Here is an 11893-nt window from a genome sequence, read left to right as displayed (position 1 = left end):
TGTAGCCTTGGTGAGTACCTGCATATGTGCACTCAAAAAAAAGCACATGCACAACGAGTAAAAAAAAAAAAAAAAAAAAAAAAAAAAAGTGCTTGTGTGTGGGGGTTTCTAGGACCCGAACCTCACGATCGGATCTGATCCGATCACGGCCCACCGCGGGGCTGTGAGAGAAAGTTGACCAGCGTGGCGGCTTTCTCCGCGTCCGGCCGTGGTGTCTGTCTGTCCGTCCGCGCTCCGACACAACCGGGGTGGGAGATCCAGCCGCACTGCCGGGTCGCGTGGGTCAGGGCTCTTGCCCCACCCTTCCACGGGGACACGAAGGTAAACGTCGCTTTGGTTTTCCTTCTCTGTCCTGCAGCCACCGCCCAGCTTCCTTTTCCTCTCTTTTCCCCGTTGATTTTTTTCTTTTTTGTTTTTTNTTTTGTTTTGTTTTGGGGGGGGGCGAAAAACGGAGTCTCTTTCCTTATGCAACTTTCTCGGGCGCAGTTTGCAGGGCCCATCCCCCCGCCTTCTGCATCCCTTGGCCCGCTCCTTTGCCACCTCGGAGCTACCGCCAAAAGCATGCATTTAAGATCATCCAAAGTGCCCAGGAACAAAAATAGATGTTAAAGAATTGTTCTAAGTTAAGGGAAACTGAGAGGAGAAATAAGAAACCGGTTTGAGTGTGTGTATGTGTGTGTGGGGGGGGGGGGGAGGAGCGTCGCCTGGGATGAGTGCGTTGAATTTTCATTTCAATTTTCGTAGATGGTTGGTTATGATGCCTTTATTGGTGTGGGGAGGCCGGGAAGCTCTGTACTGGCTACCTCGTTTGCGTGGATTTTTGCGCAAGTTTTTAGAAAAACACTGACTCGAGTAGAGAGCCGGAAAGTTTCAAGTGCAGCAAAATAGTGAGCCTGCAAAACTGGCCAAGGGGGGACCTCTAGTGGTTAAACGCATCTTAAGTTCGAGAGACAAGACCAAAGTTTGGCCTTTACTTGTAGCTACATGTAGTCCGTTTAGACGTGGAAGTAATTAGAAGACCTGAGTTGCAGCCAGTTGTGAGAAAGGATGCTAGTCCGAAATAGAAGTTTTGTAAATCAGAGAACAATGACGTCTAAGCTTGCGGGCCCTGTGATTTCTATCCTTCCTTGCTTACAGTAAAAAAACCAAAGCTTTTTATTCTGAGATTTGAGATTGGCACTCTTTAGATAAGAACATTTGTCTTCTGTTTACCATCATCTGTACGTTTCCCCGTTTTTTATTTTTCCTCTTACGAGTCATAGCAGGTAGCTTAATTCGGAATGTTGAGGAGAAATCAAAATGAAACGTGTGCTTTGCACTTTGCAAAAACTGGAAAAAAAAAACCCTGAAATTAGCTTTTTATATGAACTGATCATTTTGTATGTGTCTCTGATGCATGTAATTTCAGGCTAACAAATTATTCAATAACTTAAGTATAAAGTTACATAATATATACTCATAGAATACATAGTATCTTCTCATTGTTACAGTGTAATTTTGATTCACTGAGTAACAACGTTTATTTCTGTATTCTTTGTATAATTTATGATTTAAAACACTATATATGCATGTGAGTTACATAACTATTTCCCAGTGTGTATTCTGTAAAAAATACTGAATTTTAAAGATAAAAACAGGAGGAATTAAGGTTGTATAAAATTATTCTTGTAATTACCATCTGTCTGTCATGGTGAAAGAGACAGGGTCCATCTATCTAGGTAGCTCAAGCTGGTGTTGAGTTTGTATTTTCCTCCTGGTACTTGGTTAACAGTCTTATTTACAACGAGAGTTTTTATTATGTGGTTTAGAGTACGGGAATGATGTGAGTGATTAAAATTAATTTCACCTTAATGAAACTAGTTAATTTGAATACACAGAGCAGTGTGGTGTGATGGAATGTTGCGTGTGAACTGTATATTATGGATTTGAGGACTTTATGAGAGCGCTTGGAGGTTTTTTTTATTTTTATTTTTTTCCCCTTTTCCTCCAAAAAAAAAAAATCAATGCTAGATCCTTAAAAGTCTTGGGGGTACCCAGCAGTTCTGAAGGTCACCAGACAGTTCTGTCTTTCACCGCTGCCTGGAGGTAAGGGCCACTTGTTGCTACACATAGCTTTCATATACCAGAAATGCTGGACACTGGGTTTCCAGTGCAGCCAGAAATTAAAGAGAGTGTGTGACAGGGTTAGTAGAAAGGAGAACAAGAAGAAAAACTTAAGCTTGTGGGAACTGCTTTGAATGTTTGAACAAGTAGACAGCAAGTGTGCTTGAAAAGGTGAGGCAAAAAGGAGTGTCCCGTAGCGCGTGTGCGCTTTGGGTATGGTTGCATGGGAGGCCAGAGACCAGCTTGAGTTGTTACAGTTACAAGCTTTCCTGCACTGCTTCTACCCATCCTTTTTTTTTTTCCCTCCCTCTCACTGAAACTGGCTTACTGATTGGCTAGACTATCAGTGAGCTGCGGGCCCTCCCTCAAGTGCTCAGGTTACCTATGAGAGTGCTCCGGGATTTTAGGGAAGTGCCGCGGATCTGAACTCAGGTCTTTGTACTTTCTTGGCTGTCTCTTTATTGACTTTGCCTTCTCCCAGCTCCATGTTACTAGATTTGGGGAGGAGACGGGTAATGCAGGGTTCCTCTGTGTAGTGCTGGCTGTCCTAAAACTCTCTCTGTAGGCCGAGTTGGCCACCAACTCACAGAGATCCACCGGCCTTTGCCTCAGGCATTCTGGGATTAAAGGTGTGTGTGCCATTACCACCCAACCATTACTGTATTCTTAACTGGCGGTTCAGCTCCCGTTTTTTTTCTACTGAAAATTATTTATTTATTTATTTATATTTATTGAATTGAAAAATTGGGGAAACCAGAACAAAGCAGAAGTGAATCAATTAATACCTTCTTTAGATAGATATACAGTGGTAGGGGAGAGACGGGAGCTTTAAATGCCTTTGCAGCCTGAGCTACAATTTTGTAGCTAAAATTTATGACAGTCTTTTTTTTTTGGGGGGGGGGTTATTTAATTAACATGTAATTAACATTTAAGTGACTCCTATGGATTAAATTCAAGAAGACCTTCTGCCAGATACCATGTATTAGGGATATAGCATAGACTTAGGAATTTTTGAAAACATTTCTGTGGGAATATAGAAGTGTTGTCTAATAAGTTCTTTTTGGTTATCCTAGAGGGTACTGGTTTACTCCCAATAAATAATCCAGTCTGATGTGGGAAGTCACTGCTGGGGTAGAATATCTAAGGACTGCTTTTTGTTACTTATCCTGGCTTAACCAGTTAGTCTTCCCTTCTCCTTTTCCACTGGCTTTCCTGCCTCCTGTCTTGAGTATTAAAAAAGAGTTTGCTAATTCTTATTTGGCAGAAACAAAAAGGAATGAAGTTAACTTTCCTTTTAATTTTATTGTTAGTATTTCTGTGTGTGTGTGTGTGTGTGTGTGTGTGTGTGGAGAGAGAGAGAGACAGACAGACAGACAGACAGACAGACAGACAGACAGAGGCAGAAAGAGAGAGCAGAGAGGTTGTAAAAGTGGTACACCATGTTGATGCATGATAGTTAGAAGGCATCTTTGGAATTATTTCTTCCTTTCCATCTTTATATGGGTGCTGGGGGTTGAACTCCGGTACCTTCACCCTCTGAACAATCTCACCGGACTCAGCCTTTCATGAGCAGAACTAATTATCATCTTTGGGTTAGGTGGATTACCAGTGAGACTGAATCATGGCCAAAACAGAAGCGATTGTGAACAGTAGTCTGTTGTCATTTCTGTTTGTGGACTGTCTTAAGTAGAGCAGCCGATAGAATTCACAGATTTAGTTTCTGTCACTGTGTGTGGATGATGCTGCAGAGACCGTGGGCAGAAGCAGCCACAAGCCCATGCAAACAAGATTCATGGTCCTGGGGAGAGTGGGGTGGTCAGCGTAGTTTCTGTGTGCTGGGTTAAAGGCGGCACATGTTAGTCTTTACTGGAAGAGTCACTGTGCCTGTGGACTTGGGATTAGAAAAGTGAAGCCTGCAGTCTAATATATCATCGTGTATGAGTTATGGGGTCCCCTTCACCTGGATTTCTACTTCTGAAAAATGGAAATATTGACATTTGCTCTTTGTGGAAGGGAAGTTTCCAACTAAGATTTTGGGAATTGTGAAAAGGTATTCAAGTATGTGATGGCCCTTTTACCGTCCCAGTATGACCAGGTTTTGTGAAGAACACGACAGAGTATACTTGTGAACGTTTTCTAGCAGTGTCTTTCTCTCCCTCCCTCCCTCCCTCCCTCCCTCCCTCCCTTCCTTCCTTCCTTCCTTTCTTCCTTCCTCCTTCTCCTCGTCCCCATCCTCCCCTTCTTTTTGAGACAGGATTTCAGATTTGTAGCTCTAGCCTGGAACTCTATGTAGTCCAGGCTGACCTGGAACTCACAGAGATCCTCCCACATTTACCTCAGGGTCACTGGGATTGAAGTTGTATGCCACCAAGCCTGCTTTGTCTGTCTTTTCCTTCTCTTCGTTTTTTGTTTGTTTTAAGATTTATTTATTACTACTTTATATGCACACGTGCTTTGCCTGCATGTATGTCTGTGCATCATATTTGTGCTTGGTGCCTTCCAAAGTCAGAAGGAGCTGTTGGATCCCCTAGGACTGGAATTACAGATGGTTGCAAGCTGCCCAGTGGGAGTCGAACTCAGCACTGCTTAAGCAACAAATACTCACTAGCCACAGCCAACTCTCCAGATTGACTGTCTTTTGTTTCATAAGAAAAAAATACATTGGTGGAACCGAGCTTTACCATACTGCTGGTTACAAAGCGTGAGCTTCGTCCTAAAAGAAAAAAAAAAAAATGTTTAAAAATAATGCCTACTCCTTGAAGTGGTAGTGTGAGGGAAGTCTGAATTGATGCATGGGAAATTGTTTACTGTAGTTAACACTGTGATGGTATGCTTCGAGTCTCCCAGAAAATAGGAGAAAACACGAGACTGGGAGACAGCGATGGAAGTTCCTGAGGAGGGCAGGAACTGATTTCTGAGAGTGACTAGTTTTAAGTAAAAGCCCAAGTAAGACTTTCCCCACATGTTTTCTATACACCTTTGTTGTCGTGTTTCTCATAGTAGCCAATTCTAAAATCTAAATATGAAAAAAAAAAGAAATACTATTATTATTTTTATCCTAACGATACTCAACCCGACAAAAGAAACCAACAGGCTTCAGTTTTATTAGTTTTATTTCATCTCCGTTTTATAAATTATCCAATCAGTATCATAAGGGTCTAGAAACTCAGTAGTGGAGGAGGGTAGATGTACTTGTCCATTTAATTAATCCTGGAGTCATTGGAAGGTAGTTCTGGAGTAAACTCTTTTTGGTTTTGTTTAAATTTTATGAATATGGGTGTTTTGTCTGTACATATGTCTGTGTCCCACTTGGATTTAGGAGGTCAGAAGAGATTTAGAATCTCCTGGATCTGGACTTACAGATGGTTGTAAGTCAACATGTAGAGTCTAGGAATTAAACCTGGGTCCTCTGAAAGAGCAGCAAGCGCTCTTAACCACTGAACCATCTCTTCAGTTCATGGTATTTTATTTTTAACAATTATGTGTTGTCATAGATAAGACACCCATGATTTATGGTAGATAGAGCAGAATAGAAAATTTATGAGAAGTAACTTTATATGGTATGTCACAGTGGAACCCATGGGGTCTCATGGATAGATAATCATGGGATCTTCACTCAAGCAGTGTCTTTGGTTTCTTAAGTAGTTGCTACTGGCTTTTAAAAGTGTTGAAATAAGAAAGTCTAGGTTTTGTTCCAGGGAAGCTCCCAGGATCTTCAGCCTCGATAACTGAGAGCTCTGCCAATTGTAACAACTGCTGGAGTCAGTTCTAGTATATGTATAGCAATAGTGTAACAATTCCACATAGTGTAACAATTCTACTTTGTGTCCTGAAAGAGAACACAGGCTCTAGGTGCCCTAGAAGCCAGCAGAGTCATGAAACATGAACTTGGGTGCTGGCTTGTGATGGCTATTCCTGGGTGTCAACTTGACCGTATCTGGAATGAACTACAATCCAGAACTGGAGGACTCACATGTGATATAGATCTTGAGGCTGGAAGATTCAAGTTTGTGACCTTTATATTGGCATGGAGATCTTGAGGCATAGTGGCCTTGAAAAGCTTATTAGACCCAGCCAAAGTAGTATATGCCTTTAATCCTGGGAGACTAAGGCAAGGTTCAAGGTCAGCCTGGGACAAAGCAAGTCACACATTCTGCTGGAGACCTTTATAAGGACTTTGGAAGAAGGAAGATTCACTCTTCCGGTTGCATTTACTTGCCAGCATATCTGTTGGAATCTACTTCTACAGAAGACTGGCTGAAACAACAGCCTCATGGGACTGAATAACTACTAGATTCTTGGACTATATAGTTCAGTATTGGGGTGTAGTTACATGGTCAGCATTTATTGTCGAATCAGTGAATGTTGTGTCTACAAAACCACCAAACATCAGTCTTTAGCCTCATAGAGTGAGTTCATCATCTCGAGAGATAAGCTGTACACAGACGGTGGTGCACAAACAAACCCATGATTAAGTGTGAGTGAATGGAGGAGATAAAGTCACAGATATATGGTATACCATGCTTGTTAACCACATTGCTGTCCTAGAGATGGGTGAGAGCATGCCCTATTAATAGCTTATTTGTGATTCTGTCAGAACCTTCTGTTGTCTTGAATTTTCTGTATTATTCCTTCTCGTTTTGAGACAGTGCGTTACTGTGTAGTCCAAGGCAGCTTCAAACACAAATGTAGCCCAGGTTATCCTTGAACTCACAATACTCCTGCTTCAGCCTCCTCACGTGTACTCCCACATCCACTGGTTATTTTTCTTTCAAAGTAAAGTAGTCCAAAGAGATATTTAGTAACTTGTCCAGAGGTATCTCTTACTATTTGAAATGGGGAGGACCAGAGAAAATGATACTATATATAGGCTAACAGTCCTAAGCCGTTTCTGTTTTGTTTAGATTTATGATTTGCTTTGCTTTGCTTTGCTTTTCCTTTCTTTTCTCTTTTTTCTTCTTTCCTCCTCCTCCTCCTCCTCCTCCTCCTCCTCCTCCTCCTCCTCTTCCTCCTCTTCTTCCTCCTCGTGTCCTTCCCTCCTCTTCCTTCTTCCACAGGCTTTCTCTGTGTAGCCCTGTGTATCTTAGACTTCACTCTGTAGATCATGCTGACCCCAAACTTGGAGATCCACTACCTCCCAAGTGGATTGGGATTAAAGGTGTGTGCCACTATTGCCTGACTAGATCTCTATTTTTCACACCGTAGTGCCTGTAGTTAAAAGTAAAAATGTCTTTCTAGATTAGTGTATTTTCTTTAATATATTGGCTCATATTAAAGGATTGGTGGGAAGAAAATATTTACCCTTTTTTGTTTGCTTGTTTGTTTGTTTCCAAGACAGGGTTTCTTTGTGTGGCCCTGGGTGTTCTGGAACTAGCTCTGTAGACCAGGCTGGCTTGGTACTCTATAGAGATCGGACTGCCTCTGCCTCTTGACTACTGGGATTAAAGACGTGCACATGCACCACCTGATTTTATCCTTTTATTCCATCCTTTGTGAACATTGATACTTGAGAAAAGTTCAGTTATTGAGCTTTGCTGAAAGTCCTCTCTGCCTTGAGATGACACAAAGTATTAGTAAAATAGTAGAAAGGGACAGAGGCTGGGACTGTGGCTCAGTGGTAGAGAAGTCATCGTCTCAGCACATGTGAGACTCTGTCTTCGAACCTCTTTAGCACAGAAACAAGTGGCATCCTAGTTTACTGATGTAGACTGAAAAGATAATGGAATTTACTCAGCATCCAGGGTTGTAAAAGAAAGAAAGGAGATATACACACAGAGAGAATATATCACGCGGGTGGAGTGGGTGGTGTAGTATCCTAGAATAAAAATGAAAACACAACCTGTATTAGAAATATTTCAGCAACCAGTGCTTTAATTATGGTGCTAAATTCGGATTAAGAGGCCATTTGTGTGATGAGGAAAGAGACTGTTTATGTATTTGCGTGGCAGTGGCCGTGAATATCTGCTGTGTGAGTTGTTTCACATCAAACAAGTCTTTAGTGTGACTTAAAGTTGTCATTTCTTGTGTTGATTATAGGGCAGTCAATTGTTCACATTCGATGCTGTTTTTCCTTCCACCTACTGTGTGCTAGCTGAGCTCTAAGTAGGGCTCTACCTTTATATTGTATATTGTTTTGTTTTGTTTTGTTTTGTTTTAAATCAAACTAGTTTAGTTTCGACAGTGTTTTGAGTCAGGTTGTTTATCCTGCAAAATCAACAGAGTATTTTCTGAATCTGTTTCAACATTGACTTCTGAGCAGTGAATTGGAAGGTCTGCATGGCTAATTGCACCTGGGTGTTAAATAATCTAAATAATTCACCCTGTTGGTATGATCTTACTTGGTGGATGTATCTTAGCTCAGTCTGTTGATAGGGAGGCTGGCTACAAATGGTTATTGAGATAAGCCTGGAGGCATGACTTCTGTGTGAGAAAGAAAATCTGGTCAAATCTAATTTATTACATGCAAAAAAAAAAGGAATAGAGTGTAAATGCTTCCATTTTTGCTCCATGTTCTATAAAAATATGAAGCAGAATTAGAAGGTACCGCCGCACTTAGCATTTAAAAAAAAACTTATGAAATGAAATAAAAGGAGCAAGACACCACTTTTAGCTTTCTTTCTTTTAAATTTAAATCCATGCATATGTAGCAAAAGCCTAGGAGTGTCTGTGTCAGACAGGTTCTTGTTCTTTTTATGGCCGTTGGATCTCTCTAATGGAATAAAGTTTCTATTGTTACCATTCTAGTGTAGTAATATGCTGATGAGATGATGTCAGTTTTAAGAACATCTCTTCTTTGCTCTGAGATGCCTTCTATCTGATAGGAACGTATTAAATAGGCCATCGTCCGTTGATGTCAGTTAATGAGATTTCAGTTTCTCTGTACATTTTTTTTTTCTTGAAAGACATTTTTCATTTTCTGTTCCTCCTTCAGAGGAAGTAAATACATTTTGGCCACAGAATCTCACTCTTCACCTCTGACAGGAACAAACTGAGGGGGCAGGAAGTTGAGATTTTGTAAAGGTTGTCAGCGAGACCTGTGCATCCAGTCTTCGTGACTGCACAGACAGCAGGTCACAGAGACATACTTATGCTGTAACTGAGGTAGTTCTTCATGCGATATAGTCAGTCAGGCACATGGGCAAAGAATGATAGGAGCTGATCATTCTAATTACAGAGTTTGTATTTTAAAGTTTCATAGGCTTGAAAGCCTCTTGGGTTTCTGTTACTCAGATAGCCTCAAGGATTGGTTCTTGATTGTTCTTTGGTTTCTCACATCATCATAATAATCTAAAAAGTTTTGTCTGCTCAAAATATGTGAACCTGGGCCCTCAGGGCAGAAGTTATCATCTCTCCACTACAGATCCCAATTCCAATATGTGTGTAACTCAGTTCTTTTCAGGCCAGGCAAGTAGAGCATCAAAGCTTGTATCTGTCATGCTTGATTTGAAAGGGAAATTCTTCTTTGTAGCAATATGTGTTTGTTGAGAGATGCTTCAAGTGTGAGTTTGGATCTCTTGTGTCCTTATTGAATAAGCCCATTTAAGAGGTTTGAATTTAACTTCTTTTGATGTGTTCTTCACTGACGATTAAGTGGGGGTCGTTTCTTGGAGCACCAATGCTATGCCTCTGCCAAGCAGAGAAATAAGTACTTAGCAGCTGAGTTGTCAGCTGGGAGTTTTCACTGGAGAACATGACATGGGTAGATAAGTGGATTTCTTACCCTGGTTTCTCCCAGGACTCTCTCCCTCTAGTCTGTTATCTCTCCACCCCCATCCCCCTTTTTTATTTTTTCAGTATTGAGGCTTTTAAATGTGGAGCAAGTACTGCACCTCTCTTGTCCTTTTTGATCACTGTGTGGTGTGTGTGTGTGTATGTGTGTGTGTGTGTGTGTGTGTTTGTGTGTGTGTGTGTATCTGTCTGTCTGTCTGCCTGCCTGCCTGTGTATGTTTGTGTTTTGTGTGTGTGTGTGTGTGTGTGTGTCTGCCTGCCTGCCTGCCTGTGTATGTTTGTGTTTTTGTATAGGTACACATGGACATGTGGAGACAACCTCATGTATGTTTACCAGAGCACCTCACATCTTTTATTTGAGACAAGGTCTCATTTGCCTGGAACTTTCAGCAAGTAGGCAAGGCATTTAAGTAACCAACGCACTCAAGGGATTTGCCTTTCTCTGTTCCCCTTCTCACTGTTGCTGGGAGGGACTCTGTGTGTACTTTGTGCTTTTTGTGTGCATTCTCGGTCTCTGAACCTAACTTCTTCCAGTCACCAGGCATCACTTACCTGCTGATCCATCTCCCTCTCCAGCCCTGGGTCAGTTGAGAAGCTTTATTTATACCTATCATGAGTCTTAGTGAGGGATTTAAAAAAAAATCACCAAATCAAGTTCTTTTTTCTTTTCTTTTCTTTTCTTTTCTTTTCTTTTCTTTTCTTTTCTTTTCTTTTCTTTTCTTTTCTTTTCTTTTCTTTTCTCTTTCCTTTTCTTTCCTTTCCCTTTCTTTTCTTTTCTTTTCTTTTTTTTTTTTAAATTTTGTTTTATGTGCATTGGTGTTTTATTTACATGTATGTCTGTAAGAGGGTGTCAGATCCCCTAGAACTGGAGTTACAGACAGTTGGGGGGCTGCCATGTAGGTGCTAGGAGTTGAATCCTGGTTCTTTGGAAGACCAGCCCACTCTCTTAAGAGTGACATGTCTCCAGCCCCTTTAAAAGCTTTCTCGTAATGATCAGGATGCAGAGTCGGTCCTCCAGGCTTTTTTCTTGCATCTCCTTGAACACTGTGCACACATCCCACGGCTCACGCAGAGACGCGCCTGTACTCCCACAAGCCCTCTCTGGGAAGGGCCCCTCCTTTCTCTTTCTTTCCTGTACCTCTCCCTATAGTGCATCCCATGCTTTCTGTTGCCTGTCTACATGCTCTCCGGAAGGCTGGTCTTATAACCATGGCTGTTGGCGTGTGAGACACTTTTAATGTTTTCTTAGCACAGATTTCACAGGAGGGGCACTAGCCTGAGGCCACATTTACAGTAGTTGTTTGGAAATTAGGTTTTTGTTATATTGTCTACTCTTGAATTGTTAAAATATTATCTCTCTTCTCTTGCTTGCTTGCTTGCTTCCTTCCTTCCTTCCTTTTTTTTTTGTTTTTTTTTTTTTTTTTTGGATAAAAAATTTGGCAATACTATGTTACTGGCCATCTATTTGAGAGAACTTAGAAACTCAAATTTTCTTTGAAATGAAATCTACCTGTTTATGAAGCCATTGTTAGCAACTGCTCCAAGCCCCAGTGTCTGGGCCTCTGAGTAAGGACAGAGGGATTCATACAGCCGTGGCACCAGCCCTGCTTTTAGGGTTAATGTCCTCTTATTGGATAACCACTTAGGAGCCCCATCCCTGGGGAAGACTGAGTCTCCTTCTCCAAGCACTCACCAGTTGCCTGTAGATCATACTCTAGGGATGGGGCTTGGTGAGATTTCCCTGATCCATGTTGACATGTCAACTGGAGGTATCATTTTGTATGTCGCTATGGCTCAGGCACCCGTATCATATCGTTGTGAGTGATTTCATGGCTGTAGCATCTCTGTAATATAGAAAACATGCGCTCTCACAGCAGACATCCTGGTCCTCTGGCTCTTACTATCGTAACGCCTCCTTTTCTACCACGCTTTAGCCTTAGGTGTAGAGGTTGTGTTGTGGATGCATTACTTGGGGGTGGGCATCACCCAGTCAAATATTTCCTCATTTGACCAGTTCTATAATGGTCTGTGTTTAAAAAGAACTACTTTTTTTTTTTTTTTT

The 11893-nt window shown here is 41.4% G+C and overlaps 1 protein-coding gene across 5 annotated transcripts in view; it reads left to right on the top strand.

The window, feature by feature from the left end:
- Positions 1 to 11893, top strand: part of L3mbtl3 (L3MBTL histone methyl-lysine binding protein 3) — a 102455-nt gene that overhangs the window by 1869 nt on the left and 88693 nt on the right. For 2 of the 5 annotated variants that reach the window (XM_021221352.1, XM_029533047.1), the window contains exon 1: positions 56 to 321. The exons of the other annotated variants lie outside the window; for them this stretch is intronic. The gene's annotated coding sequence lies outside the window, so the exon portion shown is untranslated. Of the gene's footprint in view, positions 1 to 55; positions 322 to 11893 lie in introns of those variants that run through there. 5 annotated transcript variants of the gene reach the window in all.

The sequence above is a fragment of the Mus pahari genome, chromosome 21, assembly GCF_900095145.1.
Source record: "Mus pahari chromosome 21, PAHARI_EIJ_v1.1, whole genome shotgun sequence".
Classification (NCBI taxonomy): domain Eukaryota; kingdom Metazoa; phylum Chordata; class Mammalia; order Rodentia; family Muridae; genus Mus; species Mus pahari.
This window is presented reverse-complemented; position numbering and strand designations above follow the sequence as displayed.